At 43.7% G+C, this 21,523-nt stretch overlaps 1 pseudogene; it reads left to right on the top strand.

Annotated features, from left to right (window-relative positions):
* The first annotated feature begins 503 nt into the window (after window positions 1-503).
* Window positions 504-19,487, top strand: LOC137644486 (uncharacterized; annotated as a pseudogene).
* The last annotated feature ends 2,036 nt before the right edge of the window (window positions 19,488-21,523 follow it).

Below are 21,523 nucleotides of genomic sequence, written 5' to 3'. Positions count from 1 at the left end.
TGTGTGTGACCCTTGATTATATTTCCGAAACTTATATTTCAATGTTTATTCCCATAGGTGTGTTTACTCCATTGCTGGATGAAGCAGGAATTCGACAAAACCTGGAAAATGTCCGGAAGGTAAGGAGGGACCTTCTAGAACACTTACAGGAAGGAAGGGGTGCTGCTAAGGAGATGCTGGGGCAGTTGGCTACCTATATGGTGAAGCCCCAACAAAGCATGCTACCTTCGACGGTCAAGGATAAACTCATAACAACCTTCAATGATCACGAGTCTACCATACAACTACTGGAGAATGCTCGCGAAGGAATTCTTCGGAGAGAGCTCTTCTACGAAGAATTTTTATCAATAGCAATTAAGAGACGGGAAGAAGAAGAGGGACGCCATAACGATACACCCGCAGAAGTTTTTTTAATAACGAGGATAGAGGAGACGCCGTCATCAACGGGTGTTGATATCTCCATGGGTGCGGTGGGAGCTGCTAACGCGACTTGTTCCGGGGACATGACCCTGGAGCGTGGAGAGACTCTCTCGGATTCCCAAGCGGTGGCCAAAGCCCTCGAAATGGAAGAGGAGGCGGAGAACATGAAGAAGAAGGCCTGTGAAATGGAAGCGGTGCAGGAGAGTAGGAAGAAGAAAGCCTGTGAAATGGAAGCAGAGGAGGAGAGCCAGAAGAAGAAAAAATCGAAAGGGGTATACAAAACCCCCAAGGAAAATACTCGTCCCTTTAAAAAAAGGGGTGAGAGTAACAATATCCCTCAAATGAAATTCGGTGGAATCAGTTTCCCCGACCCCGATGAGTATGATTTCCAAATATTGTAGGGGTGTGTGGAGCTATTAGGAAACTGATGGAACATTTATCACCATCCAATTTAAAGGAAAATGATGGCCAGAATTATCAATGGAGATTTGTGAGTTGCTAAAACGACGTAAATAAAGCCGATCCGCTTTAGTTATCTATTTTCAAAATATCCTGTATGGTTATTTTACTGAAATGTTTCCTAATAATAAACTAATATTAAGTAGTATGTGTTTCTTTTATTATCCTCCCACGTATTTTGGTGTGTGCGTATGAACTCATCTTAGACCCTATCCCAAAATATTTTGCTTTTGTTTTATTATTATTATTATTATTATTATTATTTTTGGGCTCAAGCCATGTCGTCCTGATGGAAGTTCCTTAAAGGCAGCTTCCTAGGGTATATTACAACTACGGCGATATTCCCAGAGAATTTACTTTCAGGTACCCAGAATTCTAACTCCTGGAGCGAGTATCCCTAAAAAAGACCTTAGGGATATCGTAAATATCAGTGGACATATTCTTGACACGCCTCATAGCAATCTATACCCCGAATAGAGTTAACACTTCGTAGGGGTCAAATGGCAAGAAAACGAAAACGATAAGAAAGGGGGGAGCCGTTCGTAAGGCATCTCTCCTCCCCGTTTCGAAAGCGTGTCCTGCGCCGCTCGCGGCGCCATCTGCATTCCTTTTTGCGTAGCTCTACGACTCGGTGTTTTGTTCCCTGTTTTCTACCAAATCTTGGAATTTCTCGTGTTATAATGCTTTCTCCAACTTCTTCTGCCTCGGATAAGTTGAGTACTATTTCTTTTATGTATAAATGTAGGCTCTTGGTTAAAATTAAAGTAATTAAAAGAGTTATCTTTGATACAAGAGCTGTTGCCTGCTGGAGGCATCATGGATGCTGTCGCTCGCTAGAATAGGATTTATTTGTTAGCAAGAGCGACGTTCCCAGCCCCTTTGCGCTTAAATATTAGCTACTTAGCTTATTTAGGAATTCTGTTATGATGCGTTAGTAGTGTGCCTGGCGAAGTTTTGCCTAGGCTGCCAACACTAGTCTTCGTAGGCTAGCGGTTGGCCTATGTACTTCCTGCATGATAATTAGTCTTCCAAGTGTGATTTTATTGTTTTAAGCGTTAGGCAACGTTATACATACAAGCCCTTTTCGAGTACCTTCCAAGATAGTATTGGTGTGAGTTTCGGTGAATTAGGTAATCGATTCTCTTAGTGCCTAGGCTAGGTTGTCTTAGGTCATTATAATATTATCTGTTTCCCCGTTTGCTCCCTTCTCTTCGGGGAAGGGGCAAACCCTTTCCCTCTGTTTAAGCCCTAGGCTTAACTCTAGTGGTTTGTTTGAATTAATTTTCAAATATATCTATGCTGGAGTAGTACTGTACCTTCCCGTTCCATCTGAATTGGTTCAGAGGGGGACAGTACAACAGTGTTTAGTCTGAGTCCGGGTTGGTCTGGCATGGGGCAGAGTCTCCCCTGCTGACTGACACGGGCATAAGGGGTTTATCCCCCTTGGTCCACCTTGTTGGGTTCCAGTAGTGATCCCTTCGCTCGGTGACCCCTCAGACTTGTCCTCTTGCCGTTCCGGATTCGGGATATGTTCCCTTTTCTGGAATAGCAATTCCTTCCTTGCCGTGGTTTTAGGGAGGCAGCCAGTAGTGCCGGCCTCCCCCTCGGGTCTTTCTCTGGCTGAGATGAGCTGTCTTAGCTGGGTATGACCCTTAACCAAGGCAAGGTTGGATAGGACCCTCTGTCCTTCCCTTCTATTTTCCGTTCCTTTGTGTCAGTCGTCCGCATCCGTACCTAGCCTAGGTTAGGATGGGGAACTGACGTGGTCTCCTGTCGGCCGGCAGAGTGTGCCGACCGGCAGAGACCCTTCCTTCGAGTGCTGCCCGGTCCTTTCTTGGTCCCTCCATCGCTGCCGTCTGTAGATTCAGTAAGCAGCGGTTAGGAAGCCTGACTTAGTGTCTCCCCTTCCTTTCGGCACTCTTTCGGGTGCCGGGCACAGAGGCTCATAGCCTCTTAGCCCGGCACTCATTCTGTTGTCTTCGTATGTGTTGTCCTTGCCGTCTGCCGGCCTACAGGCCGGCCGTCGGTGGGGAGGGGTGTTCTCCAGTTCTCTTGCTGTCGGTCGGCGATGGTTATATACCTTTGCCGGCCGGTCTCTTGCTCATCTGCCGGCCACTACAAGTGGGGCCGGCAGCCGAGCGCTGCCTGGTGTGGAGGCCAGCCGGCAAGGTTTGCTTACTGCTGCCGGCCGGCCTGCTACACTGCCCGGTTAGCCGGCCACTAAGAATGATGGCCGGCAACGCAGTGCAAACCGGGTGGCTGCGGACCGGCAACCACTGCCGGCCGGTTCAGGCATGGGATCTGGAGTTCTCCCCAATAGGGGTGATCTGATGTTGTGTACTTGAGATCTACCTTTCGAAAAACGGGGGGGGGGGTGCTGACCGGCAATAGCCGGCCGGCACACCACCCTCAGGTACTGTATCAGTCCTTTCTTTGGTGGTGTATTCAACCAAGGGAGTCCATGATATAGTAGGTTACAACACTGTCTTTTCTATCTTACTTGTGTTACTTGTGCAATCACTTGGTGTCGCCTTACAAGGATAAAAGAGAATTCTTTTCATCCCTGGCCGGAATGGTAAAATTTTACCTTAGGTGTGAGCTACACCTAATTTCCTTTGGAAATATGCTCTCTGGTTATTCTAGTAAAGACTAACTATGTGACTTTGGCTGGTGGGCTTCCACAGGTGTTTGTGTGGGTTTCACAAGTAGGTGTCTTTCCTTTATTCTTGGTGAATACTCATTTGTTACATGTGAATTGAAATTCACTTGATATTCATGGAAATTTTTCTTCTTTTACAGGAGGAGCATCCGAAGTGTGATAGTGTCTTCTGCAATGTCCGCAGTAAGAACTTTTGCGGACATGTCTCGTGTAGGAGGCACGCGGCTTGCGCAGCCTCCAATGATGACCATCGTTACTGGGATCCGCAGGTATGTGCTGTATGTACTAACCTGCTATCAGAGGCTTTTGAATCCCCTAGGTCGGCGGAGTCAAGAGATGCAGCGAGGGAGAAGCTTCGCTTATGGGTAAGGGGTTTTCAGAAAAACACCACTGGACCTTATCTTCCTAATGAGAAGATGAGGGCATACCTTTTTCCCAAGGCTTCCACTGATGCTGTTGTTCCCCAGCCTCGGCCGGAGATCCCTCTCGTCCAGATCCCAGTGAAGGAGGATGTTGCTGATGCCATGCAGGACATCCAGTTGGACGACAAGATGTCTGACTTGTCCGATCGTGCGGAACAGGATCTCCTCGCAGAAGGCGAGGAGGAGGATCGAGATCCTATTGCCGTGGAGGAAGAGGTTCCCGTATCTTCAGACGTGCCGGTTCAGGTCCCTGAACCTATCCCCTCTACCTCGTCCGCTCTTCCAGCAGAGCTAGGACAGGCTCTCTCTTCCATCGTTGGTATGATCCAACAGATGCAGAGGGAGAATAATCAGAAGGCCGCTACTTTGGAGCTCCAGATGCAGAAGATCACAGCATCACGTGGACCTCCAAAGAAGCTCAACGTGAAGGACCTTCCTCTGTGCTCGGATGCCAACCCGTGGAGATATGCCGAGCACATGCCGATGACGATTGGGAAGATCGTCATGTCGGAGAAACTGGGCTCAGTTCCCCTTGAGGAGGTGGAATTCTGGCCCAGTAGAGGGGCCTACCCGGACTGTTATGTCCGTTTGAAGAAGGAGCCGGCCTCGAAGGAGGAGACGGAACCAAAGGAGGTGATTATCCTGGATCACTCCAAGGCTCAAGCCACTTTAACAGCTGCATTGAAGGAGAGGGGGTTCTCAAACTCTAAAGTTGCCGCTTTGAGTAAGAAGCACCCCTCCTTTGTATCCTCCCCGGCTAGGGCCTTCCCCTTTATGCAAAAGGGGTTCGCGGCCGTCTTGAAGGCGGTTGAAGCTGGCAAACCGTGTCCATCTCTGGAGGAATGCAAACCTCTGTCGTTGGCATTGCCGCTGGACAATAAGGACTGGAAGGAGGTGCACCTCACTTTCTCGGTTGGGAAGTTGGACGCCGACATTGCAGGTCAGCAGTTCGGCGAAAACCTTCCCAAGTTGTCGGAATTCCTCCTACGGAGGGAATTGGACACAAAGGAGCGCCTGGCAGCCTCGATGTCTCTCCAGACCAACATGGAGACGATGGCTAGCGACCCCAAGATGCTGGAGATGTTCATGGTAATGGCCAAGATCCATCTGGCCACGGTGACTAAGGACCTCTATTGCTTTGTTAAAGCAAGGAGGGCCTGTAGGGAGTTTGTGTTCGCCTCGGCCACAGTGAGGCATGAACCCAAGAGGCTCATTTCATCCAGCATCTGGGGTAAAGATCTCTTTCCCAACGACGTGGTCAAAGAGGTCGTGGACAAGGCAGCCACTGAGAACCGCAATCTTCTCCTGAAGTGGGGCCTGTCCCTTAAGAGGAAGTCTTCTCCGGATGAGGGCCCTCAGCCGAAAGGAAAGGCGAAGAAATCAAGGTTTTCCTCCCGTCCAGCCAAGCCTTTCAAACCACAAAGACAGCAGCAGCAGCAGCCAGCTTTGCCTCCGGTACCACAACTGGTAGCCCAGACCCCGACCACCTTCCAATGGGTACCCCAAGCCATGTCATCAGCTTCCCCGGCATTCAATCCCGTGTTCGAGGGACACTCAACCACGTTTCGTGCAAGACCCAGAGGGGCAGCCAGAGGTTCGGCGAGACGCCCCTCTAGGGGACGAGGATTCAGAGGTGGTCGCGGCCAGGGAGGCAAGACTGCAGGGCAGTCAAAGTGAAGTGTCGCCGGTAGGTGGGAGACTTCAGTATTTCCGGGATCGCTGGACCTTCGATCCCTGGGCCCACAGCCTTCTCAAAAATGGACTGGGTTGGAGTTGGTACAGTACTCCGCCCCAGTGCCCTCAATTTTTCCAACACTCCACCCCCGTTTTGGAGGAGTACATCCAAGATCTGTTGGAGAAAAAGGTGATCCGGAGGGTAAAGTCCATCAAGTTTCAAGGGAGGCTGTTTTGTGTTCCCAAGAAAGACTCGGGGAAACTCAGAGTCATTCTGGACTTGTCACCACTCAACAAGTTCATAGTGAACCACAAGTTCAAGATGTTAACGTTACAACACATAAGGGCCTTACTGCCCAAGAGGGCATATACCGTCTCCATCGATTTGTCAGACGCATATTGGCACGTTCCAATAAGTCGCCGTCTCTCCCCCTACCTAGGATTCAAGCTACAACAAAAACTTTATGCTTTCAGAGCGATGCCCTTCGGGCTAAACATAGCCCCAAGGATCTTTACGAAGCTTGCGAGCGCAGCGCTCAAACAGTTACGCCTAAAAGGGTTCCAAGTAGTAGCCTACCTGGACGATTGGTTGGTGTGGGCAGCATCCAGAGCAGAATGCTTGCAAGCTTCCCTACAAGTGATTCAGTTCCTGGAATATCTAGGTTTCATGATCAACAGAAAGAAGTCTCGTCTTTCTCCAGCTCAGAGGTTCCAGTGGTTGGGAATTCACTGGGATCTAGTGTCACACCGTTTTTCCATTCCGATGTCAAAGAGGAAGGAAATAGCGGGGTCTGTCAGGAGACTTCTAGGTTCCGAGAGGATATCAAGACGCGAACAAGAGAGGGTTTTGGGCTCTCTTCAGTTTGCATCAGTAACAGACCCAGTGCTAAGAGCACAGCTAAAAGATGCAGCGGGAGTATGGAGAACCTTTGCATCGAAAGAGCGAAGGGACTTGAAGAGACCGGTCCCACTTCGACTACGTTCTCTTCTCAGACCGTGGTCTCAAGCCAGTCGTTTAAAGAGGTCTCTACCTCTTCAGCCATCCCCCCCGTCAGTGACAATCCACACAGACGCCTCAAAGGTAGGGTGGGGGGGTCACTCCCATCGGAAAAAAGTGCAAGGGACCTGGTCCAAGCTATTTGGGACTTTTCACATAAACTTTCTAGAAGCTATGGCAGTGCTTCTTACCCTGAAGAAAGTATCCCCACGTCACTCGATCCATGTAAGGTTGGTACTGGACAGCGAGGTGGTAGTGAAATGTCTGAATCGGCGGGGATCGAGATCCCCACCTCTCAACCAGGTAATGTTAGCCATATTCCGACTGGCGGAGAAGAAGAAGTGGCACCTGTCAGCAGTTCACCTTCAAGGAGTCCGGAATGTGACCGCGGACGCTCTATCCAGGGTTACACCGATAGAGTCAGAATGGTCCCTAGACGCAGGATCATTCTCCTTCATCTTGAGACAAGTCCCAGAACTGCAGATAGACCTCTTCGCGACGAAGGACAACAAGAAGCTGCCGAAATATGTGTCCCCATACGTGGACCCCTTGGCGGAAGCAGTAGATGCGATGTCCCTCGATTGGAACAGATGGTCCAGGATCTACCTGTTTCCCCCTCACAATCTGATGTTGAGGGTCCTCAACAAACTGAGATCCTTCAAGGGAGTAGCAGCAATAGTGGCCCACAAGTGGCCGAACAGTGTATGGTTCCCTCTAGCTCTGGAACTACGACTGAAGTTTCTACCACTCCCGGACCCAGTTCTGTCCCAGCAAGTCCAGAAGTCGACTGTCTACGCTTCATTACAGAAAACCCGAACCCTGCAGCTCATGATTTTCTCTCCCTAGCGGTGAAGAAACGGTTCGGAATCTCGAAAGATAGCATCGACTTCCTGGAAGAATACAAGTGCAAGTCTACTAGGAGGCAGTACGAATCTGCATGGAAGAAATGGGTAGCCTTTGTCAAAGGCAAGAACCCACAAGAGATCTCTACGGAGTTCTGCCTATCCTTCTTCATTCACCTCCACGGACAGGGGCTGGCGGCTAACACAATTTCTACATGTAAGTCAGCTCTGACAAGACCTATTCTATATGCCTTCCAGGTAGACCTCGCTAACGAGATGTTTAATAAGATCCCGAAGGCCTGTGCTAGGCTTAGACCATCAGCTCCTCCAAAGCCTATTTCGTGGTCGTTAGACAAAGTCCTTCATTTTGCCTCATTACTGGATAATGAGGAATGTGCATTGAAGGACCTGACTCAAAAAGTGATCTTCCTTTTTGCCCTTGCTTCTGGGGCCAGAGTTAGTGAGATTGTGGCCCTCTCGAGAGAGGAGGGCCGAGTTCAGTTCCTGGATGGGGGAGAACTGAACCTGTTTCCGGACCCTACGTTTCTCGCTAAGAACGAGTTGCCCACCAACAGGTGGGGTCCCTGGAGAATCTGCCCTCTGAAAGAAGATGCATCTCTATGTCCCGTAGAATGCCTAAAGGTCTATCTTCGTAGAACTTCAGACTTCCATGGGGGCCAACTATTCAGAGGAGAAACATCGGGCTCGAATTTATCTTTAAATCAGCTTAGGGCGAAAATTACATATTTTATTCACAGAGCGGATCCTGACAGTTCACCCGCAGGTCATGATCCGAGGAAAGTTGCTTCATCCTTAAACTTCTTTAACTTTATGGATTTTGAACACCTTCGTTCATACACTGGCTGGAAGTCTTCCAGGGTATTCTTTTGCCACTATGCTAAGCAAGTGGAGCAGCTAAAGAGGTCTGTGGTAGCAGTTGGTTGCGTCGTTAACCCTGCTGTTTAACTCTGCGAGGAACAGTGGAATCATTCGGGACTTTGATTCTTGGGTGAGTGGTTAGTTATATGCGTTGATATAACTAGTAGTGAAGGCTCTGAGAGCCCACAGTGACTGTTCCAGCGTTATGGTGATGGTAGCACAAGTACAGACAGGTGTGCCAAGCGTTTGCTAACGCTAATGTCAGCAAAGTAGTAACATGGACGTTAACTTTGATACCTGGGTATGTGGCAAGTGACATATTTGTTTTCTTTCAGATAACCATTCATCCATGCACTACGGTACTTGTGTAAATTGTTGGTCATCCACCTATCACCTATCATATGTACATATTTATGGTGACCATGTCTATTTATTGTTACTCAATAAACTTGTTCTCGGGAACCTTGCGTCTCCTTCACCTATATTGATTTCATGTTATTTATTGAGCATTTAGCCTATGTATATTAATCGGGGATATCTATAATAGCCTATTCCTTAATGCAAAGCCTTGTTGCACTGGTTTATACTTTCCTTAGCATAAAGGACTCCACCCCTCTCTGAGGACGGTGGTGGCAGCAAGTTTAATCCTACGCAGATATAACCTTTTTGTCTAATTTTACTTCGACCAGGGTGCTGGTCGGGATTTTTCCCTTGGATGCTGTAGTCCCGTAAGACTATGCTTTACTTCATATAGAGTGAGACCACTATATTGTACTGGCTGGCGAGTGATTCATACATAGGTATATGTACTCTTCGTTCGTTTCTAGAGTCTAGTAGGACTCCTCCCTGTAGGGGGCAGGAAGCGCTTTCATGGCTTATGATTAGTGAAAAGATGTATAACGGTAACATCTTAGGTCTTTCAGTCGAGTTGACTAAGAAACATTCCTGAGGAGTACGGCACGTATTGAGAATCCACAGATACAGTAATGCTCTGGTATACTTCCATCAGGACGACATGGCTTGAGCCCAAAAAACGGATTTTGAGCGAAGCGAAAAATCTATTTTTGGGTAAGATAGCCATGTCGTCCTGATGGACCCGCCCTGTTCCTTTTCAAAAAAAAAAAAAAAAAAAAGAGTGAAAAGGGTTGTAGGACCCCTCCCTACATACAGTATCTGTAGCACCTCGTGTATCGCTACAAGGAATACAGATGGCGCCGCGAGCGGCGCAGGGCACGCTTTCGAAACGGGGAGGAGAGATGCCTTACGAACGGCTCCCCCCTTTCTTATCGTTTTCGTTTTCTTGCCATTTGACCCCTACGAAGTGTTAACTCTATTCGGGGTATAGATTGCTATGAGGCGTGTCAAGAATACGTCCACTGATATTTACGATATCCCTAAGGTCTTTTTTAGGGATACTCGCTCCAGGAGTTAGAATTCTGGGTACCTGAAGGTAAATTCTCTGGGAATATCGCCGTAGTTGTAATATACCCTAGGAAGCTGCCTTTAAGGAACTTCCATCAGGACGACATGGCTATCTTACTCAAAAATAGATTTTTCGCTTCGCTCAAAATCCGTTTATTATTATTATTATTATTATTATTATTATCCAATTTTAAAGGAAAATGATATCACGGTTTTGCTTGATTATCTTTAGCATCTTAACACTCGTTCATGTATGTATGTCTGTTCCTAATAATAAACAAATATTAAGTACTATGTGTTTTATTACACCTTCTCTGTAGAGAGAGAGAGAGCTTTGCCTAAAGTTTAAGATTACACGTCTGGGGCAAGTTGGAACAGGTGCTTAGCCCTATCACGGGTTAGGCCTTTGACTCGGCTGTAGAGACTGTCTGGGCATGTTTTACCCTTATCATTACAAATAATTAATCATTACAAATAGCCCAGGTGGGACAACGTAATGGGTGGTAAGATGACTCAGTATTACTGTAGACGAGCTCTCACTACGTTAACGGTAAGGCTTGGGACTGGTACTTAGGCCTACCTACGGGTGGAGAACGAAAGTTGAAGGGATGAACCTTTGACTCGGTGTAGAGGATGCCCGCGTTTTACCCCTATCATCACAAATAATTAGGGATTACACGCCAGGTGCGGGGTGAGACAAGTGTAGGCCTATCAACAGGTAGCGAACGGGGGCCGCGGGTTAGCCCTTTGACTCGGCTGTAGAGACTGTCTGGGCATGTTTTACCCTTATCATTACAAATAATTAATCCTTACAAATAGCACAGGTGGGAACGCAGCTTCGGGTGGTAAGATGACTCAGTATTACAGTAGACGCGCTCTCACTACGTTAATGACGAAAGTTAAACCCGTTTTTTTAAAAACAACGTAAACCCGTCTTTTTTTTTTTTTCTTAAACCAACAATGTTTTGTAAACAAAAACCCTTAAATAGTGTCACACTATCTTTAATACCACTATACTACGATTTCACCCTCAATATTTGTAAACAAATTCCCTTTAATAGTAGAACACTATGATTACGTTCTCAAGGTTTTCTAAACAGTGCCACAGTTCCTGGACACGTATAAACACGTACGTACGTCATTACGAAGAGTTGCTTGATAATAACAAATGGTTACGTCCTCAATGTTTTGTAAACAAATTCCCTTTAATAGTGACACACTACCGTACGGTCTTCAACTCAATGTTTGTAAACAAAAAACTTAAAATAATACTCTACTTCCGTAAACAATTTCCCTTTAATAGTTCCCGTACGTACGCCATTACGAACCCTACAACCTTCAACTCTATGTTTGTAAACAAAAATAATACTCCACTTCCATCAACACCGACCTACTGTCGAAACGAACGTCCTTCAAAGCAATGTTTGTAAACAAAACTCTTTAAAAATACTACACTTCCGTCAACAGTAAGCCTCTGTGACCTTGGGTGAGTGTGTACGGCCATACCATCTTTTCCGGGTGAGGGTCACGAACGTCCTTCAAAGCAATGTTTGTAAACAAAACTCTTTAAAAATACTACACTTCCGTCAACAGTAAGCCTCTGTGACCTTGGGTGAGTGTGTACGGCCATACCATCTTTTCCGGGTGAGGGTCACGAACGTCCTTCAAAGCAATGTTTGTAAACAAAACTCTTTAAAAATACTACACTTCCGTCAACAGTAAGCCTCTGTGACCTTGGGTGAGTGTGTACGGCCATACCATCTTTTCCGGGTGAGGGTCACGAACGTCCTTCAAAGCAATGTTTGTAAACAAAACTCTTTAAAAATACTACACTTCCGCCAACAGTAAGCCTCTGTGACCTTGGGTAAGTGTGTACGGCCATACCCTCATTTCCGGGTGAGCGTCTACGGCCATACCCTCATTTCCGGGTGATCGTGTGTGGCCACCCCTTTCTGGGGGGTGATCGTGTGTGGCCAAAATAGTACTACTTACTAGTTATATATATATATATATATATATATATATATATATATATATATATATATATATATATATATATATATATATATATATATATATATATATATATATATATATATATATATATATATATATATATATACATACATACATACATACATACATACATACATACATATATATATATATATATATATATATATATATATATATATATATATATATATATATATATATATATATATATATATATATATATATATACATACATACATACATACATACATATATATATATATATATATATATATATATATATATATATAAGGACAGTAAGACGAGCTATCACCAACAACTGAGGTGGCACTCTGGATCTGCCAGGTCCCGCGGAGGCAGTGTCGCTTCCTTCGATAAACGCCGGTTTCACGCGGTCTATTGAGACCCAGTCCTCTTGGCCGTGCACGTCGAGAAGGAAGGCTTTCGTCGTTTTACTGATGACTCGGTAGGGGCCGCGATAGGGTCTGGTCATCGGCTGTTGATGAGCGTCGACGGACGAAAACATATCCGCAGTCGTCCAGGTTCCTCGGCTTGAAATGCTTAGTTCTGTCCTGGTAATTTTTAAGACATGGCCTGAACTTCCTGGCGATGGCCTTAATATGATCCAGCTGCATGTCGTCGGTTGATGTGGGGAAGAATTCGCCGGGAACTGCGAGCGCCTGTTCATAAACCTTCTCAGTGGGCGATGGCTCCCCATCTGCGTGAGGGGCGGTGCAAAGGCCGAGAAGTACCCAAGGAAGTCGGGATTTCCAGTCCGTGTCGGTGCAGCTCGCCATCAGGGACGCCTTGAGGGCGCGATGAGTTCGTTCGACCATGCCGTTTGCCGGCGGGATCCAGGACCTTCTGTGCCCTTGCTGAAACAGAGAGTGAGTAGATACCGATTAGTTTCATTCTCAGATCATCGTAGGAAACTTGGCCAGCCTGGGAGTCGAACCATGAGGAAATCTTGTCAAATACTTCCTCTGGGATGGAGGTGAGAACGATGTAGGCCTTGGCGCAGAGTCGCTGAGCCTAGTGACTCGGAAGAGTACGTCTGCTCTCAGGAACCAGGAAGCAGTGTTGTGTTGAGAAAACGGCGGCAGTTTGACTTTGGGCGTAGAGGCGAGGCCGTTGGGCGTGATGGGCTGGTTGAATCTGCCATTGTGGTCAGTCGACGAGTCGGCGAAGAGGTGAGAAGCTGAGATGTCGGATAAGCTCATCCTACTGCTTTACAAACGCACCGAGGTGTGGGAACACCAAAGGCCGATGCTCACGCCTAAGGTAACAGAGTAAAAGAAGGTAGCACGGCCGTAGTGAGTCCGTTAATGGCAAAGCCAAAACAGCTAATGCTACTTCAACTCCGGGGTCACCAGTTATAAGGACAGTAAGACGAGATGTCACCAACAACTAACGGTTTATTCAAACAGGTGCATGATTATAATACAAGGTGCGGACGGAAATGTAACATGCGCGGTGGCGCCAATCGTGCTTGAACCAACCGCCAAAAAAAGTGTGTTTCTTCACACGTACAAATACTCGAAATACAAGTCAATGAAATAATGTAATGAAATGAAAAATACATGAAATTGTAGCTCTGAGGGAGCAGAACAAATATATACAATTAGCCAGTGTGGCAGAAGGAGAATTCAAATGAAATGGAGTATTCGATGAGAATTCTGAACGACGGAGGGAGCGATATCCTTACAATATATATATATATCCTACGATAATGGGGAACCCCCAGTGGGAACTCGGGGTTTTGGGTGGGGAAAACATACTGGGGAAACGGTATATAATGGTAATATAAGCCTTTTCTTCTCTATACATTACCTTCTTGGATGTATAATAAATGGAGGAAAAGACAAAACAATATAAGCGGATAAACTTTGGAGGCGCCGTTGCAAAGGCTATATCCCATGAAAAAATACAGTAATATTGAACTGCGGCAATGTTAGCGTAACATACTAATATTAGCAATGTTTTTCATTTATTTTTTGTCATTCTACTTGTCGGTTGTAGTCGCTGTTGTTCGTTCGTTTGTATATAGCAGGTTTCGACCTTCTGCGCAAAAACCCCTCCTCCCTGCGCACAAACTCCTCCTCCACCAATAGAACTTCTTCTCTAGTCATGAAATTTAACTACTCGACTTCACCCGCTTTATTCAAGTATGTGTTGATCCTGTACAACTATACCATCCCTTTTATGTAATACCCTCGTATACATATTACGTTTGATCCAAGAATTACTTGTTTTATTATACAATATCTTATAAAATCACCTCATTTTATATTCCCATTAAATATTATTTATCATACACTCCATTTTATCTTGCTATATTACTTTTATACATTTTGTTATTACCTTGTCACGCCCAGATTTCACATAAATACTTGCTCTGGACAAGTTTCCCATTCGGGTTCATTCATGTTTACTCTCTAGACTCCGGTGCTTTTCCGTTAACCAACCACGAACACATACGTATGGAAAGTTTGCATAGGGGTGTGGGAGTTAATATTTCCCTACCCCCACCTTCCAACAAACCCTATTCCGTGGAAACCTTTGTCCAAGTCAGGTCTTTGTTACTTCAAGTGACGTCTTTTTGCGTATTTAACGATGGAAGTTTTAGAAACTTATAACGACTGCAATAATCCATACTTGAAAGTATTTTGGTGAATTCCAATGTTGATAATTTTCTTAAATCTTGTAATGTAGTCGCCCAACATTTACAGTGTTAAAGTGCAGTACTAAACTAAGACAAAGAAGTTAAGACGTTACAGACTCACAGTCACAACACCCCGGTAACCCACAAGTTTCGTTGTCACGGTCATAAAAGTAAGTCAATAATTTCTTTAATTTTAATGTGTTAGTTTTACTATTTTGTTGTGGCGGGATGTTGCAAAAACACCCCCACACCCTTGAATCACTCTAACTGACAATTGTCCCACAACACAAACTTTCCCCTTACTTTATCAACCAGACTCTTGGACAGAAGGAAAATTGAAACCAAACATATCCTTAAAACTATATTTCTTAAACTAAAATAAATCACAAACTATCCGCAATCAAAATAAACACTTAAAACTAATCAAAACTTAATACTATATATATAATAACCAAAACACCATTCATATAAACCAAAAAAAAACTATCAAAACTTAACATTAACCGCACACCACCAACACCAAAAATAGATATGTGTATATATAATCTTACGAGACCAACACTCGTTCACAGACAGCCGAACTGTCTTTACGGCACAGTACACACTAACACAGCTCTGTGATCAACAGTCCGCTGGGTGGCAATTTGCCATAACTGCCTCGGTGATTGGGGTGGTCGTTATAATCATAATCATCATCACCATAATCATCATCATAAACATCATCATTATCAGCGAAATCTCAATTCACAGGCCTAGGTCATCAACAGTTCAGCAATCCAATAAAACAGTCCAAACAAAATCAGTACAGGCCAGGTCATCAACAGTAAATCCACTTTCAAAAAGTAACTCTCCAAAGGAGTTAGCCTCACCAAGGAGGAATCACAGCCTGCCAAAATAAAAAAAGAAAAACACTTACGAACACTCCTAACTAACTGAACTATCGCACTATAATCAAAGATAAATAATAAATTGTTCCTATCATTCACGATCACGACAAGCAAAGATAAACAAAACTGTACTTACTTAGAATATAAACCCTCACTTCCACGCTGGTAATAAATAATAGTCAAATCGTAAATCCAGCACTCACTACTGCCTCTTGCTGCAGTCAAATAAAAAAAGCATTCGCTCCGAAACATTCACTACTGTCGTAACCTAACTAAAAAAAAAATAAACAATCTCATTTGTACCAACAGTCTTTCTCACCACCAACAATCGATACACTAACTACTTTCGTTCGCTAACACAATCTCTCTCTCTCTCTCTCTCTCTCTCTCTCTCTCTCTCTCTCTCTCTCTCTCTCTCTCTCTCTCTCTCTCTCTCTCTCTCAGGATTTGGCAAAAAACAAAAATTAAAATAAAGCAAAAATAAATCCTCCACAGTCCTCCCCCCTTACTTTGCCAAATCCTACTCACACAAAACTTACAATATTTTTTTCATTACCCAGTCGCAGTCGGGAACAGGACCTCTGCTCCGAGTAACTTGGCCTCCATATACTCTCTTATTCACTTCTTCCTTATCACAATCATTCGCTACATTAACACTATTCCTATCTAAATCCCTATCATCTAATATATCATGTACAATCATATCTACCTCGTTCTCATCTGGCCCTAAAATTACACTCATTTCTGTAAACAGTTCATCCATTTCATCAAAAACATTCTCAACTTTAGCAAAAGATTAATTCATACTACTAATCATTCTCCTATCTCTCACTCTCGCATTCGTCATCCTTTATTTTACATCACCCAAGGAAAAGCCACACACACTATAGGTATCATTCATACTTAGCCATGATTCATCTGTATTAACACATTTATCTTCCACACTCACTTGCACATTTACACCCTTGTCATACTTATTCGTATTCTTACCTACACCTATAAATTTCCCTTGCACTTTCTCCTCACTTAAAACTTTCAAACGCCTCTTTTTCCTGTATTCAACTAACACTAATTGTTTATTTTCCAGCCCTAATTTCTCATGCATACTAGGTTCATACTTGCTCATTTCCAACCAATTATTCATCCCATTCTCACAAACATTGATCCTATTCCTTCCACACACACAGGAGGACTCACCCAGCTGAACCCTCTTACACTCTAGTTTCCCGAACATCCTGGCTGACTTAATCCCTTCTTCCTACATACTCTAGCTACATGCCCATCTGCACCACATTCACTACACTTACCCCGCGGTTCCTTGCACATTCTAGCATAATGACCATCCTTACCACAATTACCACAAATCACATTCATACGATTACTCCGACATCCACTCGCTATGTGCCCAGTCATACCACACCAATAACATTTTACCCCTTTCTCTTTCTTGCACTCGCTAATTCTATGCCCTACCTCACCACATCCAAAACAAGCACCTAGAGCCCATCTACATTCATTCTTCTTATGTCCTACTTTCCCACATCTATAACACTTCTCTTCACGGATACAACTACCTGACCTACCTTGCGGCGCACTAGCACTCCTATCCCTCCAAACCTGATTCCCTTGCCTAAACCCTTCATTTGTCCTTACGGTATAGGTCCAACTCGGCCCATAACCATCTCGGCCCATTCAATGTAACCAACTCGGCCCATCGCCTGTGCCAAGTCGGCCCATTTGTGATAGCCAACTCGGCCCATTTTTGACAGGTCAGATCAGATCAAATGAAGTCGTCCAGTATAGCTTTTGCAACAGCACACGCACAGCAATATCACGCAATGATAGGTGTAAAGGTTTTATTATTCATTTCCAAACATTATTTAATGGCTATGATAACAACTGCATTTAGAAACAATTATTGGACAACTCGTTTCCCTAAACATTATAAATCCTTTGGTTGTTGTTATAATTGTTTGAAAAGAAAGAAATACTGAGAGAGAGGGGTCCGGATGGAGGGAGATACACACGCGCACGTACATACAGAGAGAGAGAGAAAGAGAGAGAGGGAGAGAGAGAGAGAGAGAGAGAGAGGAGAGAGAGAGAGAGAGAGAGAGAGAGAGAGAGAGAGAGAGAGAGAGGCTGGTTATGAACCTTCTTTATACAAGCACTTAAGTGTCTCTTAAGTGCCTCATTGCCTCATTGTAATAGTTGTTTCGTATATGTAGTTCAAGGCTTTGAATAATTTTCGAAACTGAACCATAGCTTATATAATTGATATGGTTACGAACCTACTTCTAGACTTCAAGCAGCTAGGACAACATGGCTGACCAGTGCTTGATATGCTGTGAAACTGTCCGTCCCCGTCAGGTAAGAAGATTTACCTTTAAAGTAAATAAATAGTACTCCAATGACATATATTTTAATTTGTATAGAATTTTGGCATTATGCCAGTCACTGGGGTACTAAGGCCATTCAGCGCTGAAATAGAAATTGACAGTAAAAGGTTTGAAAGACGTAACAGGAGGAAAACCTCGCAGTTGCACTCTGGGACAATTGTTAGGTGTTTGTGGACAGTAAGAAGGAAATGTCATATATTAACTTTGTACTCACAATGTCATGTGTAACGTGTTCTTTACATATGACAGGAAGCACTGCAATGTGATGGATGTAGCTACTGGCAGCATCGAACCTGTGGAAGTGGGATCACCCGGGAGCAATACAGGGCTGCTGTTAAAGAAGGTTATATTGACTGGATGTTGTCACATGTGTATTCAAGAAAATCAGAGTCCGGGGGAAACTTGTGTAGTTTCGAGCGCAAACACGGAATATTTTGAGGATGCAGTGGCAATGAGTAATGTGAATACCGAGAGTCTAGATTCATTTGAAGGTGGAGTGTCAAATATCAGTGGTGCTTCTTCAATTGAGGATCCTACGCCAATGGTAATGTCTCCCTCAAGGGAGACAGTAACATATGAAAAGATTGAATCATCTTCACAAAGAGGAAATTCGAAACTTATTGACAGCACCGGCTACTCTTACACACTATAAAGAAAAAATAACGAGAGTATTCATTGGCGGTGTGTGGTTAGAAACAAAAAAATCTCATGCATGGCGGCAGTAAAAGAAGTGGGTAACACTTTTATTAGAGGGCATGCTGAGCACTGCCATCCACCTGAGACCAGCTGTGCTGTAAAATGTAAGGTGTGTACACTCGTGAAGCAAAAGGCAATGGAAGACGTCTTTCGGCCTGCTTCTGATATTGTTGACGAGGTACTTCGGGAGCAAGTAAATCCTACCATTCCTGTTTCATGTCTACCGGCTCCATTTAATCTTCCTAGGCAGGGAAATCGTAAACGGAAGGCAAATCGACACAAACGACGTCGGCACTTACAAGTTTTTAAGGCAGTTGTTGTCGCTCCCATATATGCCACAGGAACATATAGAAGAGCTTTTTATCAGGTTTTATAGGAAAGCTGCAGGGGTGAATGAACTCATAAGCCTTTTAAATTACGTGAAAAAGACGTGGATCAATTCTGCAATATGGCCTCCTCACACGTGGTGCGTCTTCGGTCGGAGCATCAGAACAAATAATGATGTTGAGGGATGGCATAACAGAATAAACTTAAAGGCAAGGAAAGGAAACTTAAATTTCTATTTACTTTTAAAGCTCCTACATGATGAGGCACACATAGTTAATTTACAGGTGCGGCTGCTGTCAGAAGTGAAGGTTTTGAGAAAGCAGCAACATAAGTATAATAAACATCACGGCCAACTTGTAAAACTATGGGACGAATATAATAATAATGAAAGATCGGCCAGACAATTACTGAAGGCAGTTTCTCATCATATTGCTGTCTATGTTTCGTAATATGTACATTATTATTTTTAGAAGCTTTTAGCAATGTGCTTTACTTTTTATTATTATATTATTTAACAAAGACTACTCTTTCTATTTTCAAACTGTTTTTACTTACCTCAGAGATTTATTTAGCAATGTGTTTTACTTTTTATCATTATATTATTTATAAAGACTACTCTTTCTATTTTCAAACTGTTTTTACTTACCTCGGAGATTTATTTACAAAGTTACTTGGAAAGAGATAAACGAGACTTTTCTCAGGTCTGATCTCGAAATAGAACAAAACATAATAAAAGAAAATAACACACAATATAATGATATAAAATAGCTTTAATAAGATAAATTTGGATGTGGGCCGAGTTGGTATATAGAGGGCCGAGCTGGTAGTGGGCCGAGATGGCAATGGACCGAGTTGGTAGTCACAATGGGCCGACTTGGCAATGGGACGAGTTGGACTACAATCGTCCTTACAGGTATTCCAACATTACTCGCCCTAACACTCCTATCTACTACACTATCAGCTACCCTCATCGGTCCTCTCATAACAGCATCTCTAAAACTAACAAATTCTGGCACACTTTCCTCCATTCCAGTTCTTGCACTCACAGATTTACTTTCTTTCATACACCTATCAAACTCGTAATCCTCAACTATCTCTAAAATATCATCCCATGTCAATCTTTCTTTCGTCCACCTCATTTTCTCCTTCCGTTTCAAATTAACAAACTAAGCAACATTCTCGGGTACAGTAGCCAAAAACTTCTTCATTAACTCCTTATTCTCATTTATACCTTCATCCCCATACTTCTTCCTAGCTAAAGTTTCCAACCTACATACATACATCGATATCGCTTCTCCTGCATTCATCCGTGCTTCATCAAAATCATTCTTACGCTTATACTTAACACTCCCTTTCATACGTTTTACCTGCTCAATTATTCTCTTTTTCACACTTTCATAATCAACGTCACCTACACTCATTATCACTCCATACATCGTCAACAAATACCCAGTCAAATATTCTCCTAACTCCCTAGCCCAAACTCTTTTACTATCACCATACTTATCCTGACAATACCTCTCATACTCCTTGAAAAACTCATACACATCCCTACTGCTATGCTCATTGAACCTTTCACACCTCGGTACCTCTCTCATAAACACTGTCTTACAAACTTCAACTTCATTCTCACTGCTATCTTCACTGCCTACTCCCTTGTTACCTTCTTCCTCATTTGAATATAATGAATCCAGTTCAACACTTAAATTCCTATCCTTAACCATTCCCTTCTTACCCTTTTTCTTACTTACCACTTTCACCCATTCACGATCGTCCTTGCTATCAGCCTGATACTTTTTCTTCTCTTTCTTCACATCACTTTTACCTTTCTTCTCATGATTCCTATTACATTTCTGTTCTTCCTTACTATGCCTTATTCCCTATCTTCAATCTCACTATCACTATTACTATTACTATCACTATCACTTCCTTTCCCATTATCACTAACCTTAGACTTCTCATCCACTATCAACCCATTACCCGAAGCTGAGGACACTCCTCCGACTGCACCTTCACCCATTATAGTTTTCATCATCCCCATGACTTGCCCCATCATAGCTTCCAATCGGTTCTCCATTCGTTCCTCATTCTCTTTCATCCTCATCTCAACACATTCTTCCACTCTCTCTACAGTTCCCTTCAACTCCCTAAGCTCCTTCTGCATCGCCTCATTCTCCCAGTTCAACCTCTCATTCTCTACTAGCAACCTCTCCTCACGCTCCTTACTCAGCCGCAATTCCTCCTTCAAAACCTTTAACTGTTCTTCCATTTTTCATCAACCTGTTCTTCAGCCTTAAATCTAATTCCTAATCCTATCAGTCCTTTGTCAAAGAGTCCAACTTCAATCCCACCTCGGCAGTCCCGGTTCGGGCGCCAAAATAATGTGGTGGGATGTTGCAAAAACACCCCCACACCCTTGAATCGCTCTAACTGACAATTGTCCCACAACACAAACTTTCCCCTTACTTTATCGACCAGACTCTTGGACAGAAGGAAAATTGAAACCAAACATATCCTTAAAACTATATTTCTTAAACTAAAATAAATCATAAACTATCCGCAATCAAAATAAACACTTAAAACTAATCAAAACTTAATACTATATATATAATAACCAAAACACCATTCATATAAACCAAAAAAAAACTATCAAAACTTAACATTAACTGCACACCACCAACACCAAAAATAGATATGTGTATATATAATCTTACGAGACCAACACTCGTTCACAGACAGCCGAACTGTCTTTACGGCACAGTACA

Source organism: Palaemon carinicauda, chromosome 7 (genome assembly GCF_036898095.1).
Source record: "Palaemon carinicauda isolate YSFRI2023 chromosome 7, ASM3689809v2, whole genome shotgun sequence".
In the NCBI taxonomy this organism is placed as follows: Eukaryota; Metazoa; Arthropoda; class Malacostraca; order Decapoda; family Palaemonidae; genus Palaemon; species Palaemon carinicauda.
Note: the sequence above shows the minus strand (reverse complement) of the source record. Positions and strands in the feature narration are given on the sequence as shown.